Source organism: Muscardinus avellanarius (assembly GCF_963383645.1).
Source record: "Muscardinus avellanarius genome assembly, chromosome: 16".
In the NCBI taxonomy this organism is placed as follows: Eukaryota; Metazoa; Chordata; class Mammalia; order Rodentia; family Gliridae; genus Muscardinus; species Muscardinus avellanarius.
The window spans coordinates 39,474,544-39,496,953 of record NC_137802.1 but is presented as its reverse complement, the minus strand read 5'-3'; the positions used below and the strand labels follow the sequence as shown (position 1 = coordinate 39,496,953).

The window sequence follows — 22,410 nt, the reverse complement described above, 5'->3', positions numbered from 1 at the left end:
GGAGTCAGATGATCTACGGCTTTGTGTGGTATCACTGCGAGCTAATGTGTTACTCCGTAGTCTTGGGTTGCCATCCCCTGGAGTGTTTTGATGTGATCAGTTGTCAATTTCAGGTCTGTTGTTTCTCTCTGCAGAAACCCAGCCAGTGGAAGATGACAGCCCCAAAGCCCTGCCTCTGTTAGGGGAGCAATCAAACTCAGATAATGACATAAACGAGTCGGTGTTCATCTGGGGAATCTCAGACAAAGCAGCCCAGAGGAAAACCATTCCTGCCGATGAAGGCTCCTTTCACTTGCAACAGGAGAAGCAGCCGCCGCGACTGGAGCCCCTGCACAGGCTGGGAAGAGGTAAAGGGAGGCTGAGGCTGCCGCGTGTGAGTAGCTTTTGATGATTTCTCTGCAGCTGTGGACGGGATGCTGGGGAGGGGGCTTGGCTGGGAGGTGGGTGAGTGTGTGTGAGTCGGAGCTTTTCCTGAGACTGAAGGTGGAAATGTGGTTTGCACAATTAACAAGTGCATTTGGGGTCTACCCCCTCTTCCAAAGGAGGTACGGGGAATGCATTCACACGCACTTGTATTTTCTCGGCTTCCTGATCGTAAAACATGTTAACAGCAGGTGGGAAATATTTCCTTTTTGTTTTCTTTTTCTTCATCTTTGAGAGTGGGCTGCGGGGCAGAAAGACTCTTCAACCTGAAAGAGCTTTGCGAGGGGAAAGACTCCCAGAGGGATTCTTTCCCAAGTTTCTTTGGCAGCTGTATGGATCTCTATAGCTTTGCCACCCAGCTGCTTCTTCTGGATGGGGAGTTTTATATCCCCCTTGCTGCAAAGACTCCTGTCTCAGGTTCTCAGCTCCAGTTGTCTGTAGCAAACAGCACCATATCCAACATGTTTTAACCTCTTTGTTGAGACTGCTCAAAGTGTTCGGTGAGTCCAGTGCAGGCATGGAACAGCCTGGGTTGTATTTAACTATCTGCTCAGCTGGGGGCAAATACACAGATCTCTTAGCATCAGACACTGTTTTGAACTTTGAGAAAGTTTTTCTTGTTGTTTGTTTTGTGTTTTCAATCAAGCCCTGGAATTTTCTACCTGTGAACAATAGGTAGATGGAAATTGAAAAGGGATAGAAGAGAATGATTTGCTTTAAAGCCTTTGTGCAGCCAGGAGCATTTTTGTTGTTGTTGTTGTTTTGTTTTGTTTTGTTTTTTTTAGCAGAGTGAGCTGCTGCGTATCTTTGGGCACTACTTGTTACTGGTGCTAAATAACATGCTGGACAGAAGTATGCCTGGTCCTAAACTTGTTTGTATTCTGATTTTCTGGTACACACACACACACACACACACACACACACACACACACCTTTCTGGGCATTGTTTGATGTTGCTGAGGATGTCCTAGATGACACCTGAGGTACAAACATACCAGCTCATCTTCCCCAGGAGGAGGGGAGAAGGTGGGAGTGAGGGAGGGGCGCTTTGCTTAGCCTAGGCACAGGCTTTGAGCAGCTGAGCGTGCTGAAGGTGGGGGAGTCTGAGGTGCTTTACACTGGGACTTGGCTGGGAGGAGAGCAGTCGGCTGGCGGCTTGGGTACACAGCTGCATGCTGTTACACCACCCCGGAGGGCCAAGTCCCCAGCTTCCCAGCTGCTATGGGACTTGCCGTGAAATATGAGCCAGGGCAGGGGACCAGGGCAGAGGAAAGAGCCATCTGTCTTCTACAAGAAGTCTTCCACTCAGGCAGCTTTTTCTAACCTTTCTCAAAAACCATGACACATCAGGATAAGAAGGTGAGGCTGCTATACCTGGGAATGAATGCCAAGAAGTCTCCAGCCACAACCTCAGGGGAAAGAGCTCGATATTCAGGACCATCACATTCTCTGGACTCATCCATGGCAGAGCAGTGCATCTTCACAGACAGATTGAAAAGATCTCACTTAAGCAATCCAAGGAAAGCCAAAGAAGTGGGGCAAGGAGAATAATTGGATGCCTGTGCTTTGTTATGATTTATTTTTGCCATTTCTAATAATGATGCATTGCAGAAGCATTACAAGGTGTCTTTTTAAGGCCTCTTCCTAATCTCACCCTCTTGGTACCCGTTTTTTTTTTTTTTTTCTGCATGATTTGTTCATATTTGCCTTGTGGGTGCAATTGTAATCAGAGCCTAGATATATCTAGTTGTTCTGCCTTATGCCGATATTATTCTATACTTCTTTCCCATATTCTAGCACAACATTCATATAGATCATCCATTATGGCTGCATTAAATAGATTAATCCCTTAAGTGGATATACTGTGATCTATTTAACAGTCCTTGGAGATTTAAATGGCTTCCAACTTGCCCAGAATCGTGATACAACTATCAATATTCTATGCCCTACACATTTTTACTTCCTTTAAACAAATCAGGAAGAATAAAATTTCAAATATTACCAGAATAAAAAAATATATTTAGGGGGTCCTTTATGGTTACTACCAAACCATTCTCTGAGATGTACTTTCATGGTTCAAAATGATCAGTAATACCATCTAGATTAAAACCAAGTTATCTAGAGCCCAATGCGCATTAGATCCTTAGTAATTTTTCCTTAATTAGGAGCCTTGAAAAGGTATTGGCCATTTTATTTTTTAGAGCTTGTATTTGAGTCCCAGTGAGGCAGGTAGAGCTTCGCTCAGTAGGAGAAGCCCTCAGCATTTCCGGTCATCGACTCTTAGAGACCAAGCCTAGCAGCTTTCCCTAGCCTTCTCTGTAAGGGGCAGAGAAGGGAAAGTGGATGGAGCTTTCCATCCTCTGGGGTACCTAAGAAAGATGAACAAGGGTCGCTTGAGAGGAAACCAGCCTAGAATTACCTCCAAGCCCTGGAGCTCAATCTTGGTAGACTCCCTGGGCTGCTCAATCTTGGTAGACTCCCCGGGCTTTTCTTCTTCCTCCCCCACCCCTACAGAACTAGTTGAGGGGTAAACTCATCTCTTATGCATGATCTGAGGTTGATGTTTATCAGAGTAGTCAGAGTAGGAGTGGAGTCCTTGGGAAGGTGAGGACTGGGAAGCTTATTAGAGAGAAAAGCAGAAGATGTTTTATGGTCTCCACTGTCCTGTCTACTTATGTAGGGGGATCTGAATACCAGTCCCCATCCAGTAAGAGATGCACGATACTTCTTTTTCAGTTCCTACCTCCTGTAAGAACAATGTTATCAACAATTTGTTTTTACTTTCCTCCTCCTTTGTATATCATCAATTTGGAGATTAATCTGCACTCTCCTGACCTCCTGCATAGCTGACTATAAATTGCTTTAGTGCTAATCTCTTTTGTTCATTCAATAATTATGTGCACAAAGGCCAAGCGTGCCCGGTGGGAACCGCACTGCCGCTCAGCATGCATCTGCCCATCCTGACCTGTGCAAGGGGGAAATAAAGAGTCTCCTGGAAGCAAGATTTCCCAGCCTTACACAAGCAGATCAATGGGGGATTTTTAGAAGCTTTATTGACCTTTTCTGTCTGAAAGGGCTTATTAGGAGAGGCACTGCTACACCAAACTGGGGGCCACTAGAAGCCAGAGACAGGTCTAGCGTGAAACCTAGCTGCTCCTTCAGAGTATTGGCAGACCAGGAGAAAAGGTGTGCTTGAGTTCTACCAGCCAGAATAAAGCATCCGTTCTTTAATCATAGGACAAGGACAAGGGGATTTGAAGTTATAGTCCATGTATTTAAGCATAGCATTAGGAAGTACTTCCCATATGCAAACACTCCTCAGTCTTTATTGTCTACCTGGCTTAAGGCCTAGAGTTTTCTGTGCTCTTCCACTCGGGGAGGATGACTGTTCTTTCTAATGGATTCACTATTACATCCTCAGCCTTTCAGGTTGTAAATAAGCACTTCTACTCGCCCAGGGTTTGCCGTGTGCAAGGCCAAATTTTAAGAGTTTTATCTACATCATTTCATTTAATCCCCACAATCCTATGTGGTTTGTGCTATTACTTACCCTTCATTACAGATTTTAAAATAGGTTATGCTGGAGGCTAGATGAATCTCCTATTTGGGATCAGGGAGTCAGGAGGCGGCATTGAGGAAGAGAAGAAACTTGGGGTCTTTGAAAGTAAAGAACCCACACTTTGAGCCCAGGCATCTAGTTCACTAAGTCTGTGCTCCTAATCACTTTTCCTCGAACACTTTTAAAGCTGGTGAGGAGAATAACTGAATGTATAAGAGAATGTAGAGACAATACCATATAGGAAAACACACTAGTAATAGCAGTAATGATAATGGTGGTGATATTTATCAAATAGTGACTAGCACTATTCACTCAATGGCAGGTAGTTTTTGCAAAAGCTTTATGCATGCATTTTTATTTAATTCTCACAGCAGCCTTAGGAGAGTGCCACTGTTTTTGTGCTTATTTTGCCAATGCAGTAACTTGGGTTCCACGATGTGATTCAGCTTGTCCCGCGTCACAGAGCTAGAGAGCCTGACTTTGATGTTATTGCCTCCAGCACCTCACTGATATACCAACTGGTTGGTGCTATAAGAACCATAACAGTAATAACAAAGGATTTTCCAGGGACCAGGAAGTTCATTTGCCTCTTCTACTTCATTTTCACTTAAAGTTAGGGGGTGGCTTTTAAATTACCCTCTCATAGTGCTTTGCAAAAAAAAAAAAAAAAAAATGGTCTCAGCCCTTTCTTACTACTGACCCCAAAAGAAAGCCCCTAAAGGAAGCAGGCTCTGAAAAAAGTCTCACCAGCAGGCAAGTCATTGGTGCACTTGTAAGGAAGAGGAAGCTGAGTACCTTTTTTTTTTTTCCAGTGCTCTGTGCAATATGGTAGCCATTGACCAGGGGCGGCTGTTGAGCACTTGAAATTGAAGTGTCCTCAAAGTGTGAAAATATGCTCTAGACTTCAACAACTTACTCTGAAAAAAATGTAGAGGAGCCCAGTAGATTTGTATTTATTGCATGATAAAACAATAATGTTTGGGATATAATGGGTTAAGTAAAATGTACTATTAAAATAAACATCACCCATTTCTTTTTACATTTAAATAAACCATGGTAACCTTCACACAACATGAAGGGTATCGTTTTAACTCTTTTAGACTTACAGCCCCGAGATGCTAAGTGCATTTACATTGTTGTGCAAACACATCTCCAGAAACCTTCATCTTACAAAACTCCAACTCTGAGCCACTTACACAACCTCTTCACTCTCCCCCGGCCCCCAGAAACTACCAGTCACTTTCCATCTCTGCAGATTTAACTATTATGTCTGTCTAAATGTAGCTAATCTAGTTAGAAATGAGAGGACTCATAGTATTTGTCTTTTACTTTTTTCTTTTCTTTTTTTTTTTTTGGTGGTACTGGGGTTCCTGGAAGCCCTTTTACCTCTGGGCTACACTCCCAGACCTATTTTTACATTTTTATTTGGAAACAGGGTCTCCTAAGCCAGCACGCGTGGCTGGCTTCGAACCTGTGTGATCCTCCTGTCTCTGCTTCCCAAGCGCGGGGATTACAAGCGTGCGCCACCACGCCCAGCATATTTGTCTTTTTCTAACTGGCTTGTTTCACTTAGCACAGTGTTATCAAGGTTCATCTGGGTTTTAGCATGTGTCTGAATCTCTTTCCTTTTTAGGATTCAGTATTATTCCAGTGTGTGTGTGTGTGTGTGTGTGTGTGTGTGTGTGTGTGTGTGTGTGTGTATAGATAGATAGATAGAGTTTATTCATTCATCTGTCTATGAACACATGGGTTGCTTTCATCTCTTTTTCTTTGGTTAATGTGCCTACTACACTATTAAAAATTGCATATGTACCTCACATTTATGGTTTATTTTTTTTCTCTACTGGACAGTGCTGCTCTGAACTTTTCTTTATCCCTTGGTGACGTCGACTCCTCCTTCTCCTTCTTATGGCCTCTTCTTCCCACTCCATACATGAGGCCTTGACTATCTTCACCAAGTGTTGGCCTCCCTCTTCTCTATTCCTTAAGACCCAAGCCAGGAGATCTTAGCTCTTACTAAGTGCTCTCTTTTATAAAGTTCTATCAAATACTGTTGCACTTAATAAAGATTTTTGTAATTGAGTCAAATCATGACATTTCTCAAAAGAAACATTCCCTTTTTCCATAATACATAAGGAAAAGTCCCAATAAGTTGAGACTGAGAAGAAAAAGCTTTTGAAGTGATTTAATATTTAATTTTTAAAAAGTCAGCAGCTTTACTCAGCTCTCAGGCTATAAGTGAATTTTATAACCACCAAACAGATAAGAGTACAAACCCAATGAAGCATAAATTTAGAGTAGAAATCTACACTAGCTTCTTATTTCTGGAATATACCCCCCCCATAAAAGACCTGGAGATCTAGAGATGGGAGGCACTGAAATGTTATCAGCGTCTTTAAAATTTCTCACCAAATGTGGGATAAAACCCCAAGGCCTGGTACAGCATATGAAGCCATTGGACTTTTCAATCTCCTTTCCCTCCATTCTCTGCAGACCTCCCTATATGAAGATTCAGGTTCCTTATTAGTCTCCAGTTGTGCAGTTGTGCCCTTGACTCCCAGCCTTGACTATAAACTCACCTCAACCTTCTCTCCACACTTGCATGTCCCTGGTAAAACCTTCCTTGTTCTTCAGGACATGGTGCAAAGCCTCTTGTCTCTTAAACATTCCTGGACCCCAGGATCCATTAGGGACCTACAAGAAGTAGACGTTGCACCCCAGCAAGTTGCTACAGGGAACTGAATAATAGGGCTGCTTTTGAAGGCATGGCTAGGATAAGGGAAAACAAGATGGGCTGGTGATGTAACCCAGCCTGCTGCTGCTGTAAGCAGGAAGGAGCAAGCAGTTGCTGGGGCATGGCCAAAACAGTAAGAGAGGTCCCTTGAGTGGTGGCCTGTTCTAGAGTGCAGCCCTTGCCAACCTGCAGTGTGATCAGAAAGGGACCCTTCTCTCCTCCAGCCTCTCATATCTGCCTTTGTCTTCCATTGACTTAAGCCACCTGGAAGCCATAGTGCCTGAGTGGCAGGGCAGGGGCATTCGTAAAGGTCCCCAATCTAAACACAGAGCAGGTGAAAATGGAGGAGGGTGGATTCGGAGATGCAAAGACTATCTTTCCAGTCCCTGTCCCATCTCCAGAGACTCTCACTTTCCCAGATCCATAGAAGAATCATCTATACTGCAGATAATCCTCATTATACGGAATTAATATTATCCAATGAAATGTTTTTATTTTTCCCAAGTACACATGAGGCAGTGAGCTCTTTGATGGCCATATATCTTACTCTTCTCCGTACATGTATTCCCAACTCCTAGTAATATAACTGGTAGAGAGTGGGTGTTGGATAAGTATGGAGTGAATGAGTGTCTTCTTCTACCACACATCTCTTTCTAAAACTCTCTTTGGAACGCAGATGATCTATAGTGATTATATAATGGCAACTTCTCTCAATGAATTGAAAATAAAGAGTGAATCTCCCGCTTCTCTGAATCCTAATGAGAGAGCCAAAATAGTTCTCAGTGTCTTGTTAGGCTGCAATTGGCAGTATATTAAGTCACAAGGAAATGAGGAACTTGACCCCAAGTAGTAGGAACCAGCAGCAAGTTAGATCAACCATGAAAATAAGTGTCTGTGTAGGTGCCCAGGAGAAATCAAAACTGCAGAAATTTTAAATATATATGTAAAATTATATCATGTGTCATTCCTTCATGGCCTCTTTAATTGGGGTTTTATATAAGCCTACATGCTCTGGAAAGATAGACTAGAGGTTTTAATGCTTTGAATCCAGAGTGACTGACTGGGAGGGAGCGTGGGGGCACACAAGGGATGCTAGTGAAAGGGAAGGAAAGCGAGGGCTGAGTGCAGCCTAGGAAGGGCGACTTAGAGTTGACTTTGACGCAGCCACGGTTATTCAGGGACAAGGTTTTCCTGGACCTCAGTGCTGCCCTCTTAACCAAATTAGAGAGTGCAGATGTGTCTCTAAAGGTTGGTCATGTATCTCAGGTTTACTCAATCTACTGTGTTAATTTTGACTAGATTTTGGAGGTTATATTAATTTTCTGGAGCTGCCATTACAAACTACCCCCAAGTTCCATGGCTTAAATGCAAAAACATATTCTCTCCTAGTGGTGGGGGCTGCAATGCCCAGATGGCAGCGTCGGCGTGTTCACCTTGCTCTAGAAGAGAGCCTCCGGCCTCTTCCAGCAAGGCTGGCCCAGCAGCACCTTGGTTTGGGGCTGCATTACCCCAGTCTCTGCCTCCATCTTCATGTGCTTCCTCCTCTCTCTATTTGCCTCAAATGTCCCTCTTCTTTTCCTTACAAGGACAATAGTCATTGGACTTAAGTCCCACCCTAAAATCCTTAAAGATCTCATCCCAAGATCCTGAATTATACTGCAAAGATCTTGTTTCCAAATAAGGTCAGATTCAAAGGTATTAGGGCTTATGGAATGGTGATACTTATTAGGAGCCACTATTCAACCCACAACGGAGATTTCAGCAATTTTATTAATCTGCCTTCTCTCCAAAGCCAAATGTTCCTTTTAAGTTTATGGCCCCCTCACTTCTAGAATCTAAGCACCATTGATGATTTTCATTTTCTCTTCAACTAGATCTTTCCCTTTGGCTGACCAATATGCTCTGGCCTCAAAAGAACACACTTCTCTCTAACTTTATACTCAAAATAAAATTTCCTAGATGGATATGGTGGTGCACACCTATTATACTAATACTTAGGAAGCTGAGATAGGAGGATTACAGTTTTGAGCCCAGCCTCAGCAACGAAGTGAGGTTCTCAGCAACTTATGGAGACCCTGTTTCCAAATAAAATATAAAATAGGGCTGAGAGTTTGCTTGGAGATAGAACATCATAAAATAAAATTCCTTTTTAATACCACTGCACCGCATAATAGCCTTCGCCACTACTACTCCAAGAAAGGATAGCCTTCTTCTCCACTTCTCGTGCATTTTCAGGCTAATTTGCGATCTTAGTGGAAAAACTGCCTCTTTGAAGTTGCTAAGAAAGTGCAGGATGCTCCGCCCCCTAAACTCTGGTTCTCTCTGGTCCTTGTGTTTCTATCTGCAATGTCTAATTCTCTTGCTCATGTCCTCTTGTTAAAAGTTTCTCTCTTACCTTGAAGTTGTAAGTTAGGGCTTGCAGATAGCCACCAACTAAATGAAAAAGCTCCCCTGACTACATTCTGCCTGACTGTTCATGGATCATTTTTCCAAACTTAACTGTCATTAGATTTCTTCCCTGTTAAACTTTAAGAATCTATCAGAAGCAAAAGGAACCATTCCAGCCACCTGTAAAGTAATCCAAGGTGGCTTCTTATTTTAAGTAAAAGGATACTTATTACAACAACATGCTATCCCCACCTGCCTCCCCATGCCATTTCACACCTGTCCAATAGGTGTGCACCATCCTTGTCTTAGCTTGTCATCTTCTGGCCTTGGGAGAGCAACTGAGACAAGGACTTAACCCAGTGTTCAGAAGTTTTATAAGAAATGGATTTAGACTCGGAGAGCAGTGACTTCCATCGCCTTCTCTCTATGGCAAGGTCTCCTGGTTTCTGCAGAAGCCAAAGCCTGCCGTGCACAGTGGCCCCTAGCCATTTACTAATTGGTTGGTCTGAGTGTGTGTTGCTGTAGCCCTCCCACTGCTAGTGAGAGAGAGGGATTTGTGAACTCCACTAGGGTTCAGACTTCACACCGCAGCAGCTTCTGTGATTGGCAGCTGCTCCCTTACACTCTTGGCTTCACTTGTTTACTTGGAAAAGCATCCATTTCATCAGGATTTTCAAGGCCACTGGAATAGAACTATATATGTTATAAAATTTCAACTCTCTCTATAGGAATAATTATGCCTTTTCTTATTCCTTTACTTTTTATTGATTTTCTGATTTTTTAATACTAGATGCTAAAGCCAGGAGCATTCTATATCTGAGCTACACCATCAGCCCTATTTTATATTTTTATTTTGAAACAGGGTCTCAGTAAGTTGCTGAGGCTGGCCACAACCTGCGATCCTCCTGTTTCAGCCTCTCAAGTATTGGGATTATAGGCCTGTGCCACTGGGCTTGCCTTCTTCTTAATCTTACTCTCTTATGTTTTCTCCATCTTTCTTTTTTACTTTTAATTAGTCTTTTTTTTTTTTTAAATGGCTTTGGGTTTTGCTGATTGATTTTTCATGAACTAGTTCATTGATCTGGTAGATTTGAAGACTTACGTGGATGTGGTCTGCATATAGGAAGGTGGGTTTTCACGAGTTGAAGGCATTTGTATAATAAACACTAGATAGAGTCATAGGAGAGTACTGGCAGAGCGCTCTGCTCCAGAAGACCTGAAATGAGCCTAACTACTCCAAAGGTAGAATTAGCTTCTCCTTTAAAAAGCATAGAGTCAGCCGGGTGTGATAGCACATGCTTGTAATCCCAGCATTTGGGAGGCTGAGACAGGAGGATCGTGGTTCGCAGACAGCCTCAACTACCTAGTAAGGCCCTTTGCAACTCAGTGAGACCCTGTTTCAAAATAAAGAATAAAAAGTAGAACTGGGTGTGTAGCTGAGAGGTAGAATGCCCCTGGGTTCCAACCCCAGTACCACTAAATAAATAAATAAATAAATAAATAGCATAGAGTCATCTTGTCTGCCTCTCTTTCTTTTTTATATGCAATGTACTTGTATGAAACATACATAATATTTTTCTATCGAGTTTTGCTCATCCCTTTGCCAGGGTTCTCATCCTTAACCTACTCTGAGTGTTACCTGGACTGCAGAGAGCGAGTGTGAGCCACCTGACATGATGTCTAGTCTGTAGTAGATGTGGACGTGGTAGTTTTATTATGAAAAAAATGGCACTTTCTGCAGCTGGGGACAAGAAAGGAAGGTCAGAAACCCAGTGGACAAAGCCCAGCATATTTATCCTGACAAGTTCCCAAACATGTCCTGGCTGGGACCAAGACCAGAAAATCCAGGTTGGAGAACAGGATTTGGGCACCTGCTTTCCAACTGCCTGCTGGGATAAGAAGTACCAGTTTTAGTGTTTTTCCAACATCCTAGCATTGGAATACAAAAAAAAAAAATTCAAATATACAGAAAACTTTTTACAGTCTAATAATATCCATGCACTCACAACCTGGATTTTATAACAATTTACTCTTTTTTTATTGCATTTTGGTGTCTGTTCATTCATCCATTCATCTTTATTTTATATGTACTTCAGAGAAATTTGTAGATTTTAGATGTTTTTTAAAATTGATATAAAATCACATAACATATCTTCATGATTTTAAAGTTAGTAATTCAGTGTCAATTAACACATTCATGATATGTATATTCAGTACCTACATTTAGTTCTAAAATATTTTCATCACTCTAAAAATAAAGGCCTTTACCAGTTAGGAAGTCACTCTCGATTTCTCCAGCCCTCGGTCATCACCATTTAATTTATGTTTCTTTAGCTTTACCTATTCTGAATATTTCATGTAAGCCACAATACATGACCTTTCACATCTGGCTTTTTTCACTTTGCCCAAATGTTTGCAAGATTCATCCACTCCGCCGCATGTATCAGTTCTTCATTCCTTTTATGACTAAATGATAATCTCTTTGTATAGCTATATCACAGTTTATCCATTCCTTCATCTATTAATAGACATTTAGGTTGTTTTCTCCTTTTGGCTTTTGTGTATTTGAGTATTTGGGTATAGGGATGTATTTAAGAACCTGTTTTTGATTCAATTGTATGTATACCTAGGAGTAGAATCACTTGGTCTTTTAGTAATTCTACATTTAGAATTTAAGGAACTTCCAAACCGACTTGCTGCTAGTAGCTTTTTAAGCCCTGGAAAGTTTCTTGATCAGTATGAAAAGTACAAGATTAGACATTGTGCTTCCATGGCCAGCTATTGACAGTGACGGAAGACTCCTGACTAGCCTCCTTTCTAGATTAAATATGTGAGGATTTTAGTGGCAGATGAGCCTAGAGCTGATTAGACAGGCAACAGTTTTGTCTCCTGTAGGCATTTAACTTGCCTGGCATTGGAAGGGCCAGGTGGATAACCCGCTGGCACACAGGTGGCTCGGTTGATGGTTTCTACTGGATGATCAGTAAATCTTCATTCAGGGAAAATGACACATTGAGTAACATCCCTCTGCTACCACATGAGCCATGGATGGCTGAAGCTGTATCTGACTTCCTTGTGGTTTCCTGGACTCTGCTAGAAACTGAGTACAACAGGTTTGGGTTGGAGAGAGGAGTTTGCCAAAGAGATGCCTGGGAGTGGCAGCTTCTGAAACAGGCGCTGACAGCTGGCATGAGATTTCAGAGGGCTGCCCCTGCTCCGCTAGCCTGAGAAAACAGGAGAAATTCCAATGATTGCATGATATCATCTGTGCCTTAGCAGCATTTGTTTTTAAACTATGGATTTAATTGCTGTTCCATGGGCTCCTATTTCTTCTTTCCCCAAGAAAAATGGGATCTTTGAAATTCCCATGAAAGCACGTTCAATTGCCATTTCTGTTCCAACTTCAAGACAGAATCGTCCCTAATAATGAAAACAAATCTGTTCTTGGCAAAGCAGACCCACATGCTGCTTTTGGAGAGTCAGGAAGAGGAAGCAACGATGTGCCAGAGTAAAGCAGAGGCAGCTAAGCAGGCCATTTGTAAGTATGCCAGTCATCCAGAATGTCTTGTGCAGCACCTGATCATGTGCAAATCCAGTTCACAACAGCCCTGCCAGGTAAACAGAGAAGGTGCTGGTGGATCTCCACTTTGCAGATGAAGGACTCCAAAATATAAAGGATATGGAGTGGATGAAGAGGGGACCTCAACAGCACAGTGCATACTTAGCATGTTTGAGGCCTTGGGTTGGACGCCCAGCACCAAAATAAATGGGATGGCTGAATATTGAACTCATTCAAGGCCAGAGAGCTAGCAAGAAACAGACCTAGACTCAAACCCAGTATGATTCCTAGTGTATATGAACGAAACAATGGCATGACTACCAGAGATACTGGGAAATAAGACTTTGGAGTCTCGTGGCATGGGTCCGTTTGCATTGTGACTTAGCCACCGACAACTCACACTACTCTGAGTTACTTGGCTGTCCAGATTCATTTCCTCCTCTGTACAGTGGCGCAAATGATACTTGACCATAGGATCAACGTGCAGATAAAGTGAAATCACGCATGTGAAGTACCTTTCATGCTAGCAAGGTAAATCGCAGTGTCTTTATCCATGTGAGAGCATGCTAGCAGATTCTGGAAAATTTGATCCAACTGCTTCTTTAAGTCTTGCTCTTTTTCTCCAGAGTATCCTAAATTGCATCTCCCTTTGCCTCTATGCAGAGTGCTTCTAAGTGAGAAGATATTTATCCACGACAGAAGAACAGCGGGGAATCTTTGAGATGAGGGGGACATTTTGCAGGCAGAGGGTATGAAGAAGAATGGATGTTCATTACTTAATTGGGATAAACATTCATTTATACGTACAGCTGTCAGGAAGCAAAAACCTGATCAAAGGCCCATTAGTCACAAGGCTGGCTTTGCAAAGGGCCACTTAGTTAAGGCAGTGAATTTAACATGAAAGGAAAGAGGGGCTGGAACACTGCGGCCTGGTACATTGTGCATTAGTGATTATTTTGGTCCGAGTTCGGCAAGCTTGCTCTGAGGTTAACCCAGCTCCTGATGGCGTACAGTAGTGAGCATTGATGGCAGGCAGGGGCGAGTGATGTTCTACAGTCCCCTTGTCACATTTCTGAATTGGACAAGCTTGAGAAGGAGAGTGAGAGGCAGAAATGTCTTGACAAACCTCATGGAAAATGCCAGCCCTCAAAGACAGAATGAACCTTTTCTCACCCTGTCATGCATCTCGCTGTATGTGACTTTTGTTTTGACACTTCAGGGCAGAACTGCATATGCCCCACCGTATCTATCTATCTGAGCTACAGCATTTGCTAGACTTTGGAAAGGCCACTCAGCCTAGAGCCTTGCCAACTGTGTTCCATAGACTGATGTTCTCAAAGCTCCCGCTCTTTCCTATGGGGTTCTCATCTGGGGCAATGATAGCATTAATGATGATATTTACAGCATCATATACTATGACCAGTGTGAACCACACATTAATAAGCCTTCGCTCAACACCCATACAATACCAGCTGCTGTTGCTACAATGAGGAGAGGTATTGCGGAAGTGCATGGAGAGAGATGATTTCAGTTTTATTGTCCACATTTTATAAAGCACATTTGCATTATACAAGCTCCTAGTGCATTTGCATAATCTGCTAGTCGAATGAATACATTGACAATGCACTATGAAATTCCCTTCAGTATGTGATGAAGATATAATTGCTGTTATTGCTGTAATTGCCCCCACTTACTGACTACTTACTGTGAGGATACCACGTAGGGACAGCAGAGGACAATGGCTAAGATCACAGACTCTGAAACCACACGGCTGCATTTGGGTCCTGACTCTGCTGCCTGCTAGCTATGTACCCTTCACCTGCAGCTTAATTTCTTTATGCTTCAACTTCCCCATTGCCAGAATAAGGATGGTAACAAGTGGTTCCTACCTCACAGAATCATTAGGGAGACTAAACGAAGTAGCATTTGAAAAATATTTGGCACAATGCAATGAAATAATTATCGTATTACTTATGGTAACTAGGTACTTATGGTAACTAGGTAATTTGGTGAGAGAAAGCAGGAAAACAAACAAACAAAAAGGCAAAACCCCTTTTATGTACATGTCATCGAGTAGCACGTTTCTTCTGCCATTATGCAAATAAGAATTTTATTAGTACTAAGGGAGAGATTTGATTTCTGGGACCCTTCTAAGTTTGTGATATTAAAGTCAATGGAAACAAAATGATCTCTGCTGACATTCCACCCTTTTGTGGTATCTCTTTGCCTTTTTTTTTTTAATATGAAAGTAAAACTTGAATCTTACACCAAACAGGAGGAATACACAGATGAGATTCATTCACCCAGACAAAATTTTATCTTGGCTTTGTTATTTGATGTGGGTCATAATCTCGGAAATGGCTTGTGCTTGATGGCCTTGGTCCTGAATCAAGAAGGTAAGGTTTCTTCATCTACAACAAGAAGACATCTCTGTTCTATTTTTTTAACCATTGGATTTTTCATTCTTACCTATAACCATTGAGGATAATGATAAATCTTAAATCAACCTCTGAAGTGCTTTCCTCTTGAAAGGATAAAGGGATAAAGAACCCAACTTTCCCAGGCTAGTGTCTTTTGTGAACGGGAAACATTCTCCTCACCATCACAAGGGGACTCAGCTGCAGCCTGCAGGCCTGATCCAAACGATGCTCACCAAACCCTCAAGTCCTGGGCTCTAGCCAGCTTCCGCAATGGCTCTGCTCTTGTTTTTATTCTAGCCCTGTCATGTTCCTGTCTGTACATAATTTTTTACCTTCCTGCTATATATTTTTTTTTTGGACTGGTCTCCTGGCTCCTCCTTCCACATTTGGCTCCTTTTTTACACTTTCTTAAAATATTCCTTTATCCTTTCCTCTGACTAACTTGCTGATCTCCTTGACAAATAACTTTAGTGCTAATCTCTCTTATAAGATATGCCGATTCCCTGCTCCTAGTGTTTGGAAGCCTAAATGTGCTGGTAATGACAGATGAGCTCTCTCTTCCAACTTGAAGTATTTACTACAATTTGACAGCCTTTTGGTGGGTGTTTCCTGTGAAATCTTCTCCAAAACCAAGAAGATATTATTTGTGACTCATCCATTAACTACAAGCCAGGCTCTTTGCAAACTGTGCTAAATACATCCGCTTGTTTAAGCTTTAAAGCTACCCTCTGGAAGCAGTCTTCATATCTACTTTACAGAGATATTTTGTGCTGTGTGCTGGTCATTGTGTTGGTATAAAGTGAAGATTCTGGATTCTGTTATATTCCTCTGAAGAATATTGATATTTGTTTATTTGCTCATTTGTTTTAGCAGGCAATAAACTTGCTTAGACTGAAATCGTATACTCTTTCTTACCTGTAATGGGTGGCATCTCAAATCTCAGTACAAGTCATTTTTCCCTTAACAAATCTGTTTTCATTTTGCCTCATACATGTATGGTTCAGGGATCACATAGAGAGTGGGGCAGAACTGACACATAAAACCTGGGGTTCCCCTACTCGGTGATTATCCTGGGTTTCTGGAACTATGGACACCTTGAATTCTCTCTTTGATTCTTCAGGCTAGAAAGATGGCAGGTCTTCTCTTTCAGCCAACCTGTTTCACAGGGATTACACACAAGCTGAAGTTACAATGAAATAGGGAACTCACTGTCATACCTACCTTTGTTGGTTCTCCTGAATCTTTGGGTATATTTTGTCTTTTTACTATTCTGTCCAGAATTTATGGCCGCTTTTTATTTTTTATTTTGTTTTGTTTTTGATTTGCGAGGTCACTGTGTTGGGCCCTTTCTCCAGCAAACTGAATGTAGAATTCCAGAAATACTCAATTAAGGGTACTACCTTTATCATTATTCTCATAATTAGTCCTCTCTTGCTGACAGCCACACAATCACAGATACCCTGGAAAGGCATCATGGAACTGGAAAATTGGATTATAGATCTTATAGATTGTGGGATGAATCTATAAGATGTGTTTCTTATAAGGATGATGGCAAGGGTCACAAGGAGATGTGACTGCCTCTGAGGACATCCTTCATGCAGAAACAAATGCTTCTTACCAACCAGGCACTCCTCAGATACTTCCACATCAGCTGAAAACACTGGTAATCAGTGCAGACATTTGAAAACATGGGCATGTCCTTTCTGTCTCTCCACTGGATGGCCCCAAGAAGAAGACACATAATCAGAAAGAAGAGGAGGGGAAAGATCAGTGTGGAAGTTGGAGTGAGCATGAGGTTGGAGGTTAGACATTGTCTAAGATTGTAATAATCAGGACTGGACTGGGGAAAAAGGAAGGCAGCAGTGACATGTGGAGAAGTTGCCTGCTCTAGGCAGAAGGAGGAGAGTTCAGAGCCAATAAAGGAACTTGCAGTCCCGAGGAATATGTAGAGTACATGAACAGGGGTGACCCCACTTTATACCTCCTACCTGCACAGAAATCTGAATCCAGGAGCTCTGCAGAAGACTGGCCCATTTCAACACGTGGAAATTTAACCTCTGCAAGTTGAGAGGCACCCTCCAAAGGCTCAAAGATAAGTGAGAGGGCTGTAAGACCTATCTTCTACATGTAAATAAAAAATATGTCACTAAGGTAACCCAGAAGAAGTAGACAATTAAGCAAATTATAAAAGCAGATACACAAGTGGCTAAAAAACAAGAAAAATAAACTGAATTTCTTAGGGATTCATTGAAATGCAAAAGAAAACAAAGAGCTTCAGTTTTTCGCCTGTCAAACTGGCAAAAAGTGTAATGGATTTTTAATATTTGGTGTTGCTGGGGGAGTGGGAAAGAGAAGGACACTCTCAATTCATGATGCTGAGATCCAAGTTAGAACTACGGAGTATTTTCAGAGAGCAATTAACAGTTCCTGTCAAATTTTTAAATGTGCTTATTCTTTGTCAAACAATCACACTTTGAAGAATCTTTTTTTTTTTTTTTTTTTTTTGGTGGTACTTGGCTTCCTGGAAACCCTTCTACCTCCGAGCCACACTCCCAGACCTATTTTTTTATATATTTTTATTTGGAAACAGGGTCTCCTAAGCCAGCGAGCCTGGCTACGAACCTGCGCGATCCTCCTGTCTCCCAAGCGTGGGGTTTACAAGCATGAGGCACCACGCCCAGCTGAAGAATCTATCTTACACACAAATTTCCAAGTATCTAAAAGGAATGTCCACTCTTACATAACTTGTAATTGTGAGAAATCAGAGATGAGCTACACACATAATGGCAAGGAATTATTAAAGAAACTATGGCCAATTCACACAAACCTGGAAAGAGTTTTCAGAAATATTACCCAGCTCTAGTAGCTGGGTAAAGTCTTTTTAGTAAAGACTTTGCATGAATAAAAGAGAAGCTTGTGCAAGATAATTGTTGAGTGAAACAAGCAAAAGGCTAAGTGTTTGTGTGTGTTAGGCTCCACCCTCAGAACGTCGCATTAATTCACCGGTTTTTCCTCTGGACACCTCGATGATTGTCACTATTGCCAAAAAGACTACTGAAGCCCAAAAAGGATTTCTAAAGTTGGCTCCAGAGTGCCTGTCATTAACAACCATGCTCTACTATTCTTCAATTGTGTGTGTGTTTTTTGTGTACATAGACATCTGTAGAGTGTGCATGTATTGAAACATACATATAATACAGTGTACTTTCAAAGCATGCCACTCGATTTTCCCTGGAAGAGCATGGCACCTATTCACCGCACACTTCAAATGAGAGGTGGTGATGGCTCCTAGCTACTCCCTTCCCAGGAGCTGCCCTCGGCCAAGGGCATTAGTGACTTCCTCTAAGTTTACACTTCGCTTTGCAGGGATGGCTGGAGAAGGAATCATACGAAGGTCTTGCTTCCTTTTAGAATAATTCTGAGGCTCCATTCTGGCTCTCAGCCTCCCTCACTGAATCAGACAAAGCTTTTATGGAAACACGTCGCCAACCAAACTTCTCCCCCTCCCCGGCTCGGCTTCCTTCCCAGGTCAGATGACGCAGGACATCTTAGGAACTGTTGCTCCTGGACATCTCCACCTCAGAGTCTGTTTCAGGAGCTAAAGTGAACAGTAGGGAGAGAGGCGACAAAGAGACTTTTATTTCATATATATTCCTCTTTAGGATGAATTTTGTTCAATGAGCATGTATTACATTTCTAAAATACCAAAGATGAAAGATAAGATTAAGACGTGCTAGCTGGGTGTGGTACACATCTGTAATGCCAGTACTTGAGAGGCTGAGTCAGGAGAGTTTCAGGTTAAAGGACAGCCTCAATAACTTAGTTGAGACCTTGATTCAAAATAAAAAATAAGCTGGGCGTGGTGGCGCACGCTTGTAATCCCCATGCTTGGGAAGCGGAGACAGGAAAATCGCATAGGTTCGAAACCAGCCTCGCTGGCTTAAGAGACCCTGTTTCCAAATTTAAAAAAATATATAAAATAGGTCTGGGAATGTAGCCCGGAGGTAGAAGGGTTTTCAGGAATCCCAGTACCAATAAATAAATAAATAAATAAATAAATAAATAAATAAAATAGAGCTGGAGGTATAGGTCAGAGATAAAATGCACCTGGGCTCAATTCCCACTAGCAAATACAAAAACAAAACAAAACAAACAAAACAACAACAAAATAAAAAATAATAAATTTTTAAAGTAAAATAACATCTTTTGGCTGGGTGTAATGATCCATGCCTGTAATTCCAGTATTTGGAAGGCTGAGACAATAGGATTACAATTTTCAGAACAGTTTCAGCAGCTTAGTGAGATCTTGTTTCAAAACAAAATTTTTTTTAAGGTAGAGCACCCTTGGGTTCAATTCCCAGTATTGTAAAAAATAAGAAAGTGTCGCTGTTACTATGTAACCAACATGGAATAAAATGGAGACTCAGAATTGGGCTGAAGATTTGTGACTGGAAGGAAAACAGCCCAGCTCTCAATTGTTTTCTGGGCTTCTCACCTAGCAAATACAATGCCTTTTCTCTGTGCCCAGGTTCACCCCCTTCTGATGCAACCAAAAAATGTATGTATATATATTTATATACATATATAAATTTTACATATATAAAAGCATATGTATATATGTATATACAGACATTTTTTTTCTTTTGCTTCTCCAAGTTTTGTCTAGATGTGATTTTTTTGAGTCTATGTGAGCTCCATTGTCAGAAATTGATGGAAGCCTGCTGTATTTTCTTTCAAATTCCTGCCACAAAGAATGTGAAGTACTATGCCTTGACAGAATTTTGGATTTATTGTATAAAAGTAAAAAAATAAAGAGCTATTCATTTAGGTCACTTAACAGAAAGATTTGCTGATGGGAAGGAGATTGACCGGATTTGTGTTTAGGAGGCCTGTGATTTTCAGGTCTTCCTTTTAGTTAGAAAAGCAGTGCCCAGTTTGTCCATTCATTCATTCATACATTCATTCATTCATAAAATGAATTGGCTGTCCACTTCCAGCCCAGTATTGTGCCCTTGGGAGGTCTATTGCCTTGATCACAGTCTCACAGAATGAAACAGTGACCTGTTACAGCATGATGAGTTACTCTCTGGATGTTTTCAAGATACTGTTCAGCGAACCTGTCCAGCAGAGGAGAGCCTCCCTTGTACCTGTCACAGACACTCTCTGGGGTTTAAGTAAAGCTGAGAGGCAGGGGAGTCACTCCAGCCCACAGAAAAGGCCACTGGAGAATTTTCTCAAGTGACTGCAGAGAGTTGATATTATACCATGTGGAACTGATGTCAGGGGTTTTCTGTCAAACTTCAATCTCACAGGCATTAGGATGACTGCACTTTTCTCTTGAAGGATAGTTGGCTACGTGATGAGGTTTTGACAGACAGAGGGCTGAAGTCAAGCCTGCAAACACGAATTGCAGCAGGCCAAGTAGGCAGTCGGTAAAGGGCCAGATTCATAAGTGTGTGGATAAAGTTCAGCCGTAGCTAAAGGGGGCGTGTGCACCTCTGGTCCTCCAGAAAGATCAGGAAAACAAAATGGAGAGACTGAGGCCAATATATGTGGCAACTTGCTTCCTCTCCATCTTCCCTCCAGTGGATTTGAGATGCCTACTATGTGCCTGCCCATATTCCTGGCATCAATGTCTTACACTGGTTAAGCCAAACTATGATTTATAATCCCATGTAGTATATTTGGCCACCATGCTTCTTCCTTCTACTGTTCTTCCATAACCAGAGATATATGTTTATAGAGATGATAGATGATAGATAGAACATAAGCCCAAAGTTATTTCCCTTGTAGCCATCTAAACATTACTTTCTGTGTGGAAGGAGGGGGGGGATATTGGGGATTGAATCCAGGGCCTTTCTACCTATGAACTATACTCTAGCCCTTTTTATTTTTAAATTTTAAGCAAGAACTCATTAAGTTACCACATACTGACCTTTAACCCATGGTCTTCCTATGTCTGCCTCTCAAGCTCTGGGATTACAGGTATGTGCCATTGTGCCCAAGTAAACCTTACTGACTTTGAAACTAGACTTTTGACAGAGAATCTGCTTTCAGACCAACAGAAGCATTGACCCAGTGCAGTGGTAACTGGAATATATTTAGACACTCATGTTGTAACTTTGAGCAGAGTTTGAAAGTGGAGCTATGTTCCAGGCAGCTAGGAAGCAGGAAACTTTGCATTATGAAAACTTGGAGTAGTGGAGTGCTAAAGAAATCCAAGAGAAGGTTTTAAAGATTTTTTAGAAATAAGGTAGAACCTTCACTTAGGATGTTCCCTTTAAAAGTTCAAATGTAATTAAGCACAAATGCTAAGTGCCTATTCTTGAATAGACCTAGGATAATATGGGTGATGTATGTACTCTGTTGAATGAGTATCAGTTGACCAAAAAGAGAGGATTCGAATTCAAGTGTCCTCAGGCAGGTGCCAGAGGACAGAAGCAGGCAGGCAGAAACAATGGCAACCTAGGGAATCTGTACTCCAAAGAAGGAAGCATCAAACACTAAAGCCACGCCTGCTATACAGCCTGCTAAGAATCGAGATTATGGTATCAGAGCCTCCAAAGTCTAAAGAGAACTGGAAAATCTTAACTTTTTCTGAAATCTCCAATAAGTTTTTTTTTTCAAATAGGCACCATCCAAAGAGACATTTTAGTGAGGTTTTACAATAGGAGGTACCAGAAGGCAAATGGTCACCACAGTCACTGGTGAACATGGAAGCCAAGCAGAGAAGAAGAATGGGCAGCAGTTGGGTGCTGTCATGGCAACTGAGGATGGGTATAGGGAAATGGCATTAAGGGACTATAACATCCTTTTTCCTTCCTTCCTTCCTTCCTTCCTTCCTTCCTTCCTTCCTTCCTTCTTCCTTCTTCCCTCTCTTCCTCCATCCCTTCCTTCCTTTTTCTTTCTTTCATCTTTTTTAGGTTTGGCAGTTAGAGCCAAACCAAGGGACCAACTGATTATGTGACTGATGACCCAATCTTATCTGTCAGTCACATTTGAATGTTCTCTCACACTACTCCCCTGGCTTTGTGGCAACTTTGAGATATTGGGGAGACTTTCAGGGTTCTGATGTGGCTACTTTTCATCTTCTGGGCTGGCCATGTATCTGAGCACTCAGATGTATTTCCATTGGGCAATGACCTGGCCTTTCCTTGCCTTGCCTGTTAAAAAGATATATTTGGGGCATCTATTTGTTTATTTTTGTGGGACTAGGGCTTGAACACAAGGGTGCTCTACTACTGAGCTATACCCTCAGGCTCTTTTTATTTTTTAAAAATTGAAATAGAATATTATTGAGTTATTATGATATGGCCTCAAACTTGCT

The 22,410-nt window shown here is 41.8% G+C and overlaps 1 protein-coding gene across 1 annotated transcript in view; it reads left to right on the top strand.

Annotated features, from left to right (window-relative positions):
* Positions 1–229: 229 nt before the first annotated feature.
* The window catches only part of ANKFN1 (ankyrin repeat and fibronectin type III domain containing 1), a gene marked incomplete at its 3' end in the record, with an annotated part of 415,223 nt that continues 393,042 nt past the window's right edge, over positions 230–22,410 (top strand). Inside the window, exon 1 of the mRNA XM_080712607.1 lies at positions 230–373. The remainder of the gene's footprint in view (positions 374–22,410) is intronic.